This window comes from Cupressus sempervirens, chromosome 1, assembly GCF_028749045.1.
Source record: "Cupressus sempervirens isolate cs-2001-9-10 chromosome 1, ASM2874904v1, whole genome shotgun sequence".
In the NCBI taxonomy this organism is placed as follows: domain Eukaryota; kingdom Viridiplantae; phylum Streptophyta; class Pinopsida; order Cupressales; family Cupressaceae; genus Cupressus; species Cupressus sempervirens.
Genome location: NC_143118.1, coordinates 440,888,563 through 440,900,517, shown reverse-complemented (window position 1 = coordinate 440,900,517; position 11,955 = coordinate 440,888,563). Strand labels below are relative to the sequence as shown.

The following is an 11,955-nucleotide window of genomic DNA, read 5'->3' as shown; positions in this document are numbered from 1 at the left end:
AAATTAGAAAGATACAAAGGGAGACCCGACAATAAGGTATTTATAAACAAAATCTAATTAATTTGTGCATACTAGGTTCTATGAGGTCTGAAATACGATCATAGTCTTCTGATGCAAAAGTAACATTCTAGCCTTCATTTACTATATCATTTTCAAAATGTGTGTCAGTAGGTGCTAATGATTTTTGTTTCCAATCATCAACCTATTCTATATTCTCACATTCTTCCCATTCACCTACAAGAAAAAATTGACAAAAACAAGCAAGCTCCCTAGTCCATATAGTCCAAGTGTTAGAATCTGAACTCCTAAATGAATGCCATTTAGCTAACCCAATAATTGTATCATAGTCATATCTTAAAAGGATATTCTTTTCTTCAACTAGGTAGAAGAAACATTTGATTGTAGAGTTCTAACTTGATCCCGTGTACAAATATTTCTTACACCATTTGACAATCTCATGTGCATTTTTGAATTTAGCTTTTTCCTCAAATTTTAATTGCTCTCTACTAAGGGCTCTTTTCACACATGCACGAGCACCATCATGTTCTCCTTTACCATGTCCAGCCTCAAAAAAACTCCACACATGTTGCATGTTAGTTTGCCTATGTGTCCTACTCAACCAATAGAACATTCTAGAATTCTTGAATTGTCCTATACAATTATTTAACCATATCCAATGTTGTGTCATTTGAATTTGTCTCTCTTTTAAATTATCATAAAAGACCTTGAAAAAATATTGGACAAACTTAGATGAATGGAGTTTATTATCACTCATAAAAAAATGGTACTCTCTCAATATTTTTTGATCCTCCTCTATACTATTAGGTGCATGCCTATAAACTATATGAACATAAATAGTTACTTGCATTGAATTGTAATATTGTGGTTGTACCTCTTCTTGTGGTGCAAGTGTGTAGTTCTCTATAAAGTCAACAATTGAAAGTATAGTATCAATTGAAAATGTATTCTTACATATGCAAAATTTTCCATCAAGACATCTAGAATATTGAGAGTTTTTAACATATTTTGGTATAATCATACTCTTAAACTCATCCATAAATGCATGACAACTAACTTTATTTGTAACTAGATCACACCTTCTTCCAATCTTCCCATCCTTCAATGGATATTCAATAGTTTTGAATCTTTTTACCTCAACTAATTGTTGTCCAAAAGTAGTCAAAACATTTTCATGCAAACATTCATCTAACAAAGAAAGATTGCCGCACATATCACATGTACCAGAAAGACATGCATTGAAAAGAAAGTATTGATCATTAGGTGGCTTACAAAAAAAACTTGATATGAAGTTCTTTATAGTTTGAGGTGGCATTTTTATACCACATTCCTACAAAATTTCTTTACTATGCATGGTACCACGTATAAATCAAAATACATCATAATGGTAACAAAATTGAATACGAGTTTTACAACAACATGTGATTATTTCCTTGTTAATCCTTACATACCATGGTTTACACTTTTCAAAAGATCTTTGACTAATGGTAATATTTAATTCCTTACCATCTACAAATTTTTTAAACAATTCAGTTTGACTCATGTTCATTAGGTGTTTAGGATGTGGATCACGTAATTTTGACCCAATTCTCAATTTAAGAACATCTCTTGAATTAGGTGATACTCTTGTATTATCATGCCAAAAAATTTCAATCATACTTTTGACTTCACTAGTAAGTTTCATATCACATCTCAAGAGTCTACCACTAGAAGTCCATAAAATATTTGCTAGATCACATTCAAAGTTAACCCTTCTCTTTATAGCTCCTTCTAACATCTTACGATTCACATTAAGATATCCACTTATGTTGCTAATCAATCTTTTATCAGATGTTAATTTGTTAACTAAAGCTATTGTTATTTCTCATCATGCTGCATTCTTATCTTTAGACCGACTTCTCTTTTCGATAACATCAAAGACACTAGAAATAGTGGATACAACTTTTTTTAAAAACTCATTTTTATTCTTGAGTTTTGCATACATTCTCAACCTTCTCATTACTTTTTGTATTTTAGACATTTTAATTAGTTGCAACATTAATTGACATTGAACCCAAATTTCTTACTAAAAAAAAAAATGTCTATACAATCTATTAGCATGTGTCCTAATTTGTCTCCATGAAACCAATCCCTCAAGATTATCTAGCACATCATTAGGAATATGAAAATTATGTTCAAACACTTTACTATCATTCTAACATGTTTGTTTAGTAGTTGATGTTTCTATGTCTACATTCATGCAATTTTTATTTTCAATTGACATTTCATTTTCATTGTTATTTGGGATTTGAATCTCATTTTCAATTTTTTTTGGTATTTCTTTCGAGGCATGCATTTCAATTAGAGTTTTTCATGCATGATCATTTGACAATTGCTTCTCATGAAGAAAATCTAAATCATTTAAATCGTAACCTACTTCTAAAAAATCACTAATTTCATCACGAGAGAAAATTTGAGGGTTTGGAGACACACTTGTATTAAATGCATGATTAGAATGTGCACCTGAATTTTCTTGTATTTGGTTCTCTTCTTTGACCTCTTCATCCATCATGGTATCCTCAATGTCTTTCTCCTTTGAAACATTATTCTAATCTCTAATTCTCTATCTTCTCTCTTGTTGATGTCGCGCTTCATTCTATTTATTTGTTGCAATCTCCTCATTTGTTAGAACTTTTTCTTTCTTCTTTCTTCGTTGTTTTGATCCCATGTTTACACCAATTTTGAATTTGAATTAGTAGCTTGCAAATTGAATAAGAAGACAAGAAAATAAAATAACTATGATAGAATTCACTATTGTAGATCGAAACTGTTATTCAGTCATTTCAATCGTTGAAAGTTGGTCTCTGGGGCAACTTTCGAGGCCCAACGGGTACATTAGAAATGGGTACCCAATTGTTTAAAAATTAGGTACCCACTTACAAATCGGGTACCTGATTTTAAAAAGAATCAGGTACTCAATTTTTAAATAATCAGGTACAACGACTGAAAGCAATCGGGCACTTGATTTTTGAATTACAAATCAGGTGCTCGATTCTCGAGACATGAGCGAGAATTTGGTATGGCACACAACTTTTGCATGGGGTTTTGCCTTGGAGAAAGGCATGGGATAGGGTTGGTCCCACCAAGCCATGCCTTTATGATCCATTTTCTTTTCTAAGGCATTTAATCGACAATTTCTAGTATTGTCATAATTTTTTTATAGTCATCCCCATTGAATTTTTTGATGAAACAAAAACCCATTATAGGTCTTATTGTTTTGATTCCAAAAATATAAATTTTATAATGTTATTAGTTTATTTTCTATTTTTCCATTATTTATTAATCTAAACTATCTCTTTAATATTAAAAAGTAACATTCACTAAAACTTCAATAACTTTTTTATTTTATAATTTTTCTTAAATTAATTTATATGTCATCAATCTACATACAATTATTTTGAGGTTAATTTTTTTTTTTGAAGAAAGTGAGATTTTGATCAAATTATGTGGTCCGTACAAGAGAGGTTTTAAAAATTACCTTTATAGCCAATAATAATTAATAATAAAATAATTATTCAATAAAAAATTAAGAAAAAATATTGTCATCAATCTTAGGTGTATTAGGTAACTCCCTTTAAAAAGATTTGTGAAAATTCATTTATTTGTGTCAAATTATGGTGTCCATACATGAGTGTGGTATGGTCCTGAAAGGCATTTTGAAAAAGTAGTTTTTAAAGATCCATACCAAAAAAATAATCTATCATGTGGGTACACAAATAAATTACATATTCAAAAACTAGATTCCGAACACTAAAATTTTTATTTCTGAATTTTTTTATATTCAATCTCTTAATGCCTCAAATTTTGATTTCAATTGACAAACAATTTCAAAAATAGGAAAAACACTTCCACTTTTTGGCCAAAAGTGAGACCCAACTTCTTGCACTGACCTGTCAGTTGTTGTAACTTCATCTAGAGACAATGCAATGAAATTTGTGTGTTGATTTTTTTCTTTATATCTTCTTTTTCAACTTGTGCAAGACATCTAGCCCATTCCCATCCACTGTTTACTAACCAGTGACTGTTTGGATAGTTTTGAACTTTGAAAAAGTGCAATAAGGCAGTAATTGAAGGGTAGTCCATTATAAGATGTCCTTTACTCAAAATATAAAAGAACACACTTAATTGAACTACTTTTCCCATATTTTGCACTTCTATTGCTTTCCCAATGAAATCTTCAATGGAACCTTTTACTACAGAATGCTTCTCTCGTAATTGCTAGTGTAACTCATATATTTCAGCATTCTTGATATGCAGACAGTTGTCCTTTATTTTCCAAGTTAGCACGAATTTTTCAACTCCATCTATAGTTTCCTTTTTGTAAACTTTATTGACATGCTTTTCTATGGTATCAAGTTTAAGCTGCAACCTCTTCCCCTTCTTTGTTATATCTCTGCAAATCTTACATCTGCATTCTACAAGAGGCTCACCATCAATTGGATTGGCCACTGGTTCAATGAATCGGTACTTTTCCATACATCGTACTTGAAAATTCCTATTGGACAGATCCTAGCGAGATCAATATTTCTTTGATTCCAATTTTCTTTTCCCCTTTTGTGATGTGAACATGATTTATGGAATCACTTTTGGTTTTCTCACCCAACTGGTCTGGGATTGAGTCCAACTCTATAATATCAGCTTGTGACTCCCTACTCAAGGCAAGTGCCTCCAATTTGTGTTCAAGTTAGTCCTCGACTGAGATATTAGGTTCACCAACTTGAACTTCTTCAATATTGTCTGAGTCTCCAACTTGTGATGAATCTCCCCTTTTCAATAAGCACTAGATATCTAACTTGTGAATCTTGTAGGTTGCAAACATTTCCACTACCAAAATATGTTGCTACGGTTCTACATTTTGCTAATGGTGGTCTCTCTTCGCTTTAATGGATCCTACTAGAACCCCTGTTACCCCTCTTGTTTGTCATTGCAAGTTGATAAAGGCTGCAAAAAATAAATCAACTTAGTTGTTGAACAAAAGACTCAAATAGTGACGACTCAAAGACTGTGAATAGTGACAGTAGACTACTTAGACTACATATAATGACAATAATATGATTCATTCTCTAAAAAAGGGTACTACTACTACAATACTATAGTCTATGGTACTACCCAATATAATTTGTAAACTATAGGCTATCTTGGCATGTGTGATGTCCAGTCACTAGTGGACATTAGATGGTAAAACTAAAAAAAAAACCAATACCATTGTACCAGTACAACAGTACCATTGTCGATAATTTTTTTTTATAAATCACTTGCCTTTTATGACAACCAGGGTCCATGAGTCAATGGGCAATGCACTCCGCACTTTGAGACATCGACAACAATAAGAAATTTCAGTCTCCAAACTAGAAAATAATGAATTGTGTAGAATAGTAATATCTTATAGTCCAATCTAGGTTGGCGAATTACGTGGGATTAACAAGCAGGAATGTCAAATGTAGTGCAAAATGGACCTTCCTATGCAAGCCCACAATAGGAAACAATTGGCTAAACAGGGTTGGTGGTTGACACACATCGAGAAAATGGTAGGCGACGCCCAATCCAAGGAAAAATTATTTTGTTGTAGTAATGGCGAAAGAACGTGGGCCAATAAAAAACAACATGCAAAGCATAGAAAAATGTTTAAAATAAATGTATCCAAAATATATATTGCATTAGCGATTGGACCGATATTTTGAACCAATCATGTGATAACTAATGGGTGACTACCACGGGCGTTGGACCCAAATTTGATAAATATCTAGTGACGCGGTTGACCTACGTTACATGCGCTATTTGCCAAATGATGATCGACCCATGAGACACGATCACCAATGGCGAAGATTCGCCACTAAAGTAATCTTTGATAAATATTTAGAAAATCAAAAAAATTATTTCCATATAATCCTATTATTTATCATTCCTAAAATATTGGGTAGTGCTTCCTAGAAATTCGCTCCTATAAGACCCCAAATATACGAGCTAATCAAATTCAAGAAAAAAATTAAAGAATTATAGAAATGAAAAATTTCACATTTTGACATTATAAAAATCAAAATTAAAAATTAAAAAGAAAATTATTTACACGTAACTGGTTGAGATAGAAAAGATTAATCACTAATTATAGAGAAGTGACTACAATAGTATATTGCGACAAATACAAAAAACATCTTATAAAGATGATTTGAAATAAAACATAGATTAAAAAGGTGAGTGATATTGATACAAAGTAAAAATATCTTTAAAAAATGACATGACATAAAGAATAGATTAAGTACGAAAATATATAAATTAATAGATATTATTGATATAATGTAAAAATTACTTTCAAACAAGTATCACGTTTACTACAAACTATAAGAATTAGGCACATTAGAAATTAAAATTAAAAAAATTACTAAACGTAAACGATAAACTTGAAATCATCTATATAACAATCAATTAACAAGAATCAAACTAATTTTGATAAAATATTTTTTAATATTTTTTATTTATTAATAAATATTATATGAACTATATTATCAAACATCTCACAGTCTTAAAATCATTAATTAACGCTTAACTCCTATAACTAATTTAAATGCTGAATAAAGATGTATCATAATACTCAACATTCTTACCAAAATAAACATAAATCCCTTTCATTAAGATAAAAATTGCAAAAATAAGAGATTAACAGTCCCAGAAAAAAACTGTTGCTGACACATAAATAACAAAACGTATTGCCTGTATGATTCTAGATATGTATAGACAACAGAGGAAAAGAAAAATTAGTAAGCAGTGATATTAACATAATGTGTCGGTCATATGAATGTAGTTTTCATCATCGACGAAAAAGTTTGGAACAAACACAACTAAATATTCTTCGATATATAAAACAAAACATAGTGGAAAATCACTGGCAAATCAGTTTAAAAAGGTGAAAAGCATGATGTGGACGTACAGCACTCACACATGGACCACTGCACTCACAATAATAATTTTATAAAAATGAAATGAAAGTAATGGAAGGAATCTAATTTTTAGTAATGTCTCGTGAATCACTCCACAGCCACATTTTTAATGGTCATTTTCTTTACATATGACGTAAAGCTAAAGCAAAAGTTGTGAATTATTGCTGTCACGTAAAGAGAACAGAATTTGGTCATCGGAAGTCTTGGAATCTTTCCTCAACAGTTCTGTGTGCACTGCTTTAAAATTACATGTTCCCCTCGCCGACTCTGCAACCAATCGGTCTCTTTGGGTTCAAGTTTGTGATCAATTGCTGAGTTCAGAATTTCATGGTTCATGATAGTCTTTTGGTGTGTTTTGATTTACAGTAGGCTATAATTGTATCTGAGGGCATTTCTGATTTTATCTCGCATTCAAGAATCAAGAGTGCTTCAACTTCTTAAATTCTGTTCAAAGGATTCAACAAAAAATGGCATCTGCTTTGGTTGATGTTGTTGTTGGAAAGCTTGGCGGGATGTTGATAGAAGAGATAAACAAGGAGATTTCACTGTTCTGCAACTTCAGAAATGATTTTGAATGGCTGAAAAAGAAGCTGACAAGCATAAGAGGCTACCTCAGAGATGCAGATGCACAGAGTGCACACAGCGAACCCGTGAGAAGCTGGCTGCTGGATGTTGCAGATCTGGCATGGGATGCGGAGGACGAATGTGCTCTTCAATTCAAATGTACGGATACTGAAATCCCCCAATCATCTTGTGTTAATTTCAATTATTCTCAAATAGCATTTCGCTATAAAATGGCACGTCGGCTGAGAGACGTGAAAGAAAGGATGAGGTCCATCATGCAGGCAAATGCGGCGGAGTTGAAACTTGTTGGGGATCTCACTCATCGAGACCAATTACCCTCAGCAAGTACATCTGGTGGGAATGTAAAGTGGAGGGGAGCAAGCATTATTGAGAGCGGGGCAAGACCAGTGGCCATTGACTCCAAAGTCCAAGAAGTCGTTCATCTTCTGGAAGACACAGCCGCCTCTCCTATCATTGCCGTCATTGGTATGGGCGGCTCCGGGAAAACATTTCTCATGCAAAATGTTTTCAGCAGAGTGAAGCATAAGTTTGAGAAGTCTGCGTGGCTTACTGTTTCTCAAGACTTATTCTCTTAGCAGGTTGCAAGCTGACTTGGCCTCCGAGATAAAAGATTTGAATGTGGTTGTTGATGGGAAAGTGAGTGAGGTGCAAGCAGCCAAATTGATTAATAACAAACTTTTAGCAAGCAAAAGTTGTCTTGTGGTGCTGGATGATGTGTGGAGGGCAAAAGGGGAGACACCTTGATCTATGCACTTGGCCTTCCAATAGGGAATAATAATAATCGCACTACACAATGCAAAGTTGTGGTAACAACAAGAAGCAGATTTGTGTGCTGCGACCTGGAGGCCCGTGTTTATGAGATGCAGCTTTTGTCGGAAGAAGAGAGTTGGGAGCTCTTTTGTGCTCATGCGTTCCCTGACTGCCCTCAAAATCAGCCGCCAAAGCCATTTGAGTCGATTGCTCGTGAAATTGAAAGGGAATGTGGGAGATTGCCCTTGGCCGTTAAAATAGTGGGAGCGTCTCTCAAAGGCAAGAGATTGTCTAGCGATTGGCAATCCAAAATGAGGCAGCTCAGAACATTATCTCATGTTGAGGATCCAGTCATGCAGATTCTCAAGTTGAGTTATGATTCTCTCCCTCCTCATCTTAAGCCCTGTTTTGCATTTCTTTCTTTCTTTGCTGAGGACGAGCAAATACATTCCGAATATCTCATAAATCTGTGGGCAGCAGAAGGACATATTCCTCAAGGAGATGACACGCTAGATATTGGATGGCATTATATATGTCATCTCCACAGTCTCTGTTTGCTCGAGAGACAACCTTTCAGTAAATGTAATGAGTTTACTTATCATACTAAGTTAGATACAAGGTACAAATTACATGATCTAGTGCTTGATTTGGCCATGAGTATATCAAGAGAGAGTAAATGTGCATTTAGTGCAGAGGGAGCCTTGAAGAGAGGTCCAACCAGAGAGAGTAAATGTGCATTTAGTGCAGAGGGAGCCTTGAAGAGAGGTCCAACCAGGGTTTTAATGGTCAAGAAAAGAATAGGGGATAATGATGTAGATGCAATGGCAGGGGATAGGGCATATTGTGCATCACGTCTTCGCACTTTATCTCTCTCTCAAAACAAGGAAATTCATAATATTCTAACAAGCTTGCTTAGCGGTGCTAGAGTATTGCGCATTCTTGACCTGAGTAATGCAAGCATCTCATCACTGCCTGCTTGTGCTGAAAATTTGAAGCTCCTTAGATTTTTGAATTTGAGTGGGACAGAAATTACTGAGGTTCCAACATGTGTAAGAAGTAACAAGAGTCTTCATTTTCTTGATATTTCTGGGTGCTTTTGTCTAAAAGAATTGCGAAACTGGATTGTCTACAACATCTGGACATAAGAGGTTTCCAGGGATTCATTCCCAAGGGAATATCGAGAGTTGTCTCTTTAAGGGTACTTAGATCATATGAAAACCAATATCATGGCTGCATCCAATTGTCAGCTAAAGACAATGAATTCTTAAAGCTGGAACATTTGGTCAATTTGGTCAACCTCCGTGAAGTGCACACATATATTGATCACAATGCTGATCAAATGAAAAGTATAGAAGATGGGATCCTTGCCAGCTTGGTGAAGATGTGTATTCTGACACTATTCGAAGGTGGTAGTCTTTCACCTCTATCAGAGAAGATGACAGCTATGAAATATCTTGAAGTCCTTTCCATAGTCTAGTTTGCATTGCCAGATTCAATATGTAACTTCTCAAATCTGATGACATTATGTACATATGGAGACCATCATGCTGAATATCCACAACTAGAAACATTGCCCAACTTAATAAGTTTGAGTTTACAGTGGAACACAAGTTGCAAGGTATTGCCAAAAGGATTTTGGAAACCAGGGGGATTCCTGCAGCTATGCTATCTTCGAATTTCAGAGTTTCTCAGCTTAGAAGAGTTCTCAGAAATAGAGATAAAGGAAGGAGAAATGCCACGCCTGGAGACACTAAAAGTAATCTTGTGTTCCAAACTAAAGAGATTTTCGGGTGGATTGGAGCTGCTGAAAAATTTGAAGGAATGCACATTTGAGCGCACTGGAGTGACACATTTCTTGGAAAAAGGTGGGGAATTATGTAATAAAATGAAAGTCAATAACCCCAATCTCATAATTAGCACACAATGAGGTCCTGGGGTTCCCGACTTAACCAGCACACTCGAAGTGTTGACACTTTGAGTGGCTTCTGTGGGGCCCTCAAACGTTTCCATTTTTGTTCTCTTCTCTGTAGCAGTTCTGTGACTCCTCACTGACTCTAAACAGTTCCAGTAACACTCACCGCTACACTTCTATTTGAATTCAATTTTTCAACTCTCTCACCCAATACTCTGTCAGTGCATGGGTTAGTGAGGTGCTTGATTAAGCGGGCACTTTTATGATATACATTATAATGGAAAAAAATGCCCAGAATGCAACTTTTGCGCTCCTTGTGGCCCTAGGGTAAGCTCACTTCTCTTGCTGATCTTTTCAATTTTGAAGATCTTGCTTTGTTTGACAATCCTATTACTTTTGATTTGCACTCTCGTCATCTTGGTAGAGCATAGGGATTTTGTTTATACAACATGAAGACTACTTACAATGTTTGAGTTTCCTTCACATTTGTGCTGAATTCAACAGATTATAAGGGCACTATTAGCCTCAGTGGAGTAGATCCAATTGTGGTCAAGTACAAAGATATATCTATCTGTTGTGGGTGGTAATGGAGATATTCCCGATGGCTTGAGGAATTGCAACAATTGATAGTGATGCATATGAGGGAGATGTTTATTTCAGGCTACTAGTTAACATCACAATTGTTCATTTTTAACTAGAATGGTGTGTTTTGCCTGTTTACTTAAAGTGAATTTTATATGTCAGTCTCTGTTTGTCCTTTAAGGATGAATGTAATCGTGGGATTTCCTTTTGTGCTTGTTTTCAGTACATCATAGCAGTACAAAAATTTGAGAGGAATGAAAAATATGGTGTGTTGGATATGTGTAGAAATGTTTTTATCTTTGGTTCAACTTTTCGCATCACTCACACATATTGTGAGGGAAATAAATTGGCTGACAATCTCGCAAACTATGGCTGTAATGGTAGAACACTGCATTTTGAAGGGCTAATGCCATAGATTTTTGACGTCCCTGATATCATGCAAACCATAAATGAAGATGACACAAGTTTTGCATAATCAGCTCTAATCTCCGGTGAAATATATCCTCAAGACAGTCATTCTACTACAAACCTCTTTATTCTTTGTTTCATTTTTCTCTGTTGTAGGCTTCCATGCCTTTGTTAAAAATCTTTATTTTAATATATATTTCGTATAGGCTCCAGGCCTTTTGCTAAAAATAAATAACAAAAACTTTTCTCATCTTTGTTAATCTTAATAGCAAGTTTATGATTATATATATATATATATATATATATATATATATATATATATATATATATATATATATAATTTTGTCAAAATTGTTAAGTTAATTGACATGACATGTTAAACTAAAATATGATTTTATGTCTTAATTTTATCTTCAATTAGACTAACTATTCAACTATTCTAATATTGAAGAAATATATCTTTATATTTTCATGAAGTTGTCTTCGACAGAAAAAATGTATTAAAAATATTTTGATTTTTTTTTTCTCAAATATTACATGGTTTCAAATATAGTTTCTACATAAACTTGTAAAATGTAAACAATAAATAAATTTAGTTATAAAAAAAAATATGATGATTAAATCACTAGACGTATTCATAAGTATTGAAACAAAAGTAATTTAATGAATTGAGAATTGAACTTTCTCCTCAATTTTGTAATTCAACATATTAAGAACTTTAATATA

The 11,955-nt window shown here is 33.8% G+C and overlaps 1 pseudogene across 1 annotated transcript; it reads left to right on the top strand.

Moving 5' to 3' along the window:
* The first annotated feature begins 7,152 nt into the window (after positions 1-7,152).
* LOC149578179 (disease resistance RPP13-like protein 4) lies at positions 7,153-11,109 on the top strand (annotated as a pseudogene). The gene is made up of 2 exons (XR_016364235.1): positions 7,153-10,566; positions 10,744-11,109. The product of XR_016364235.1 is annotated as a disease resistance RPP13-like protein 4 (transcript).
* The last annotated feature ends 846 nt before the right edge of the window (positions 11,110-11,955 follow it).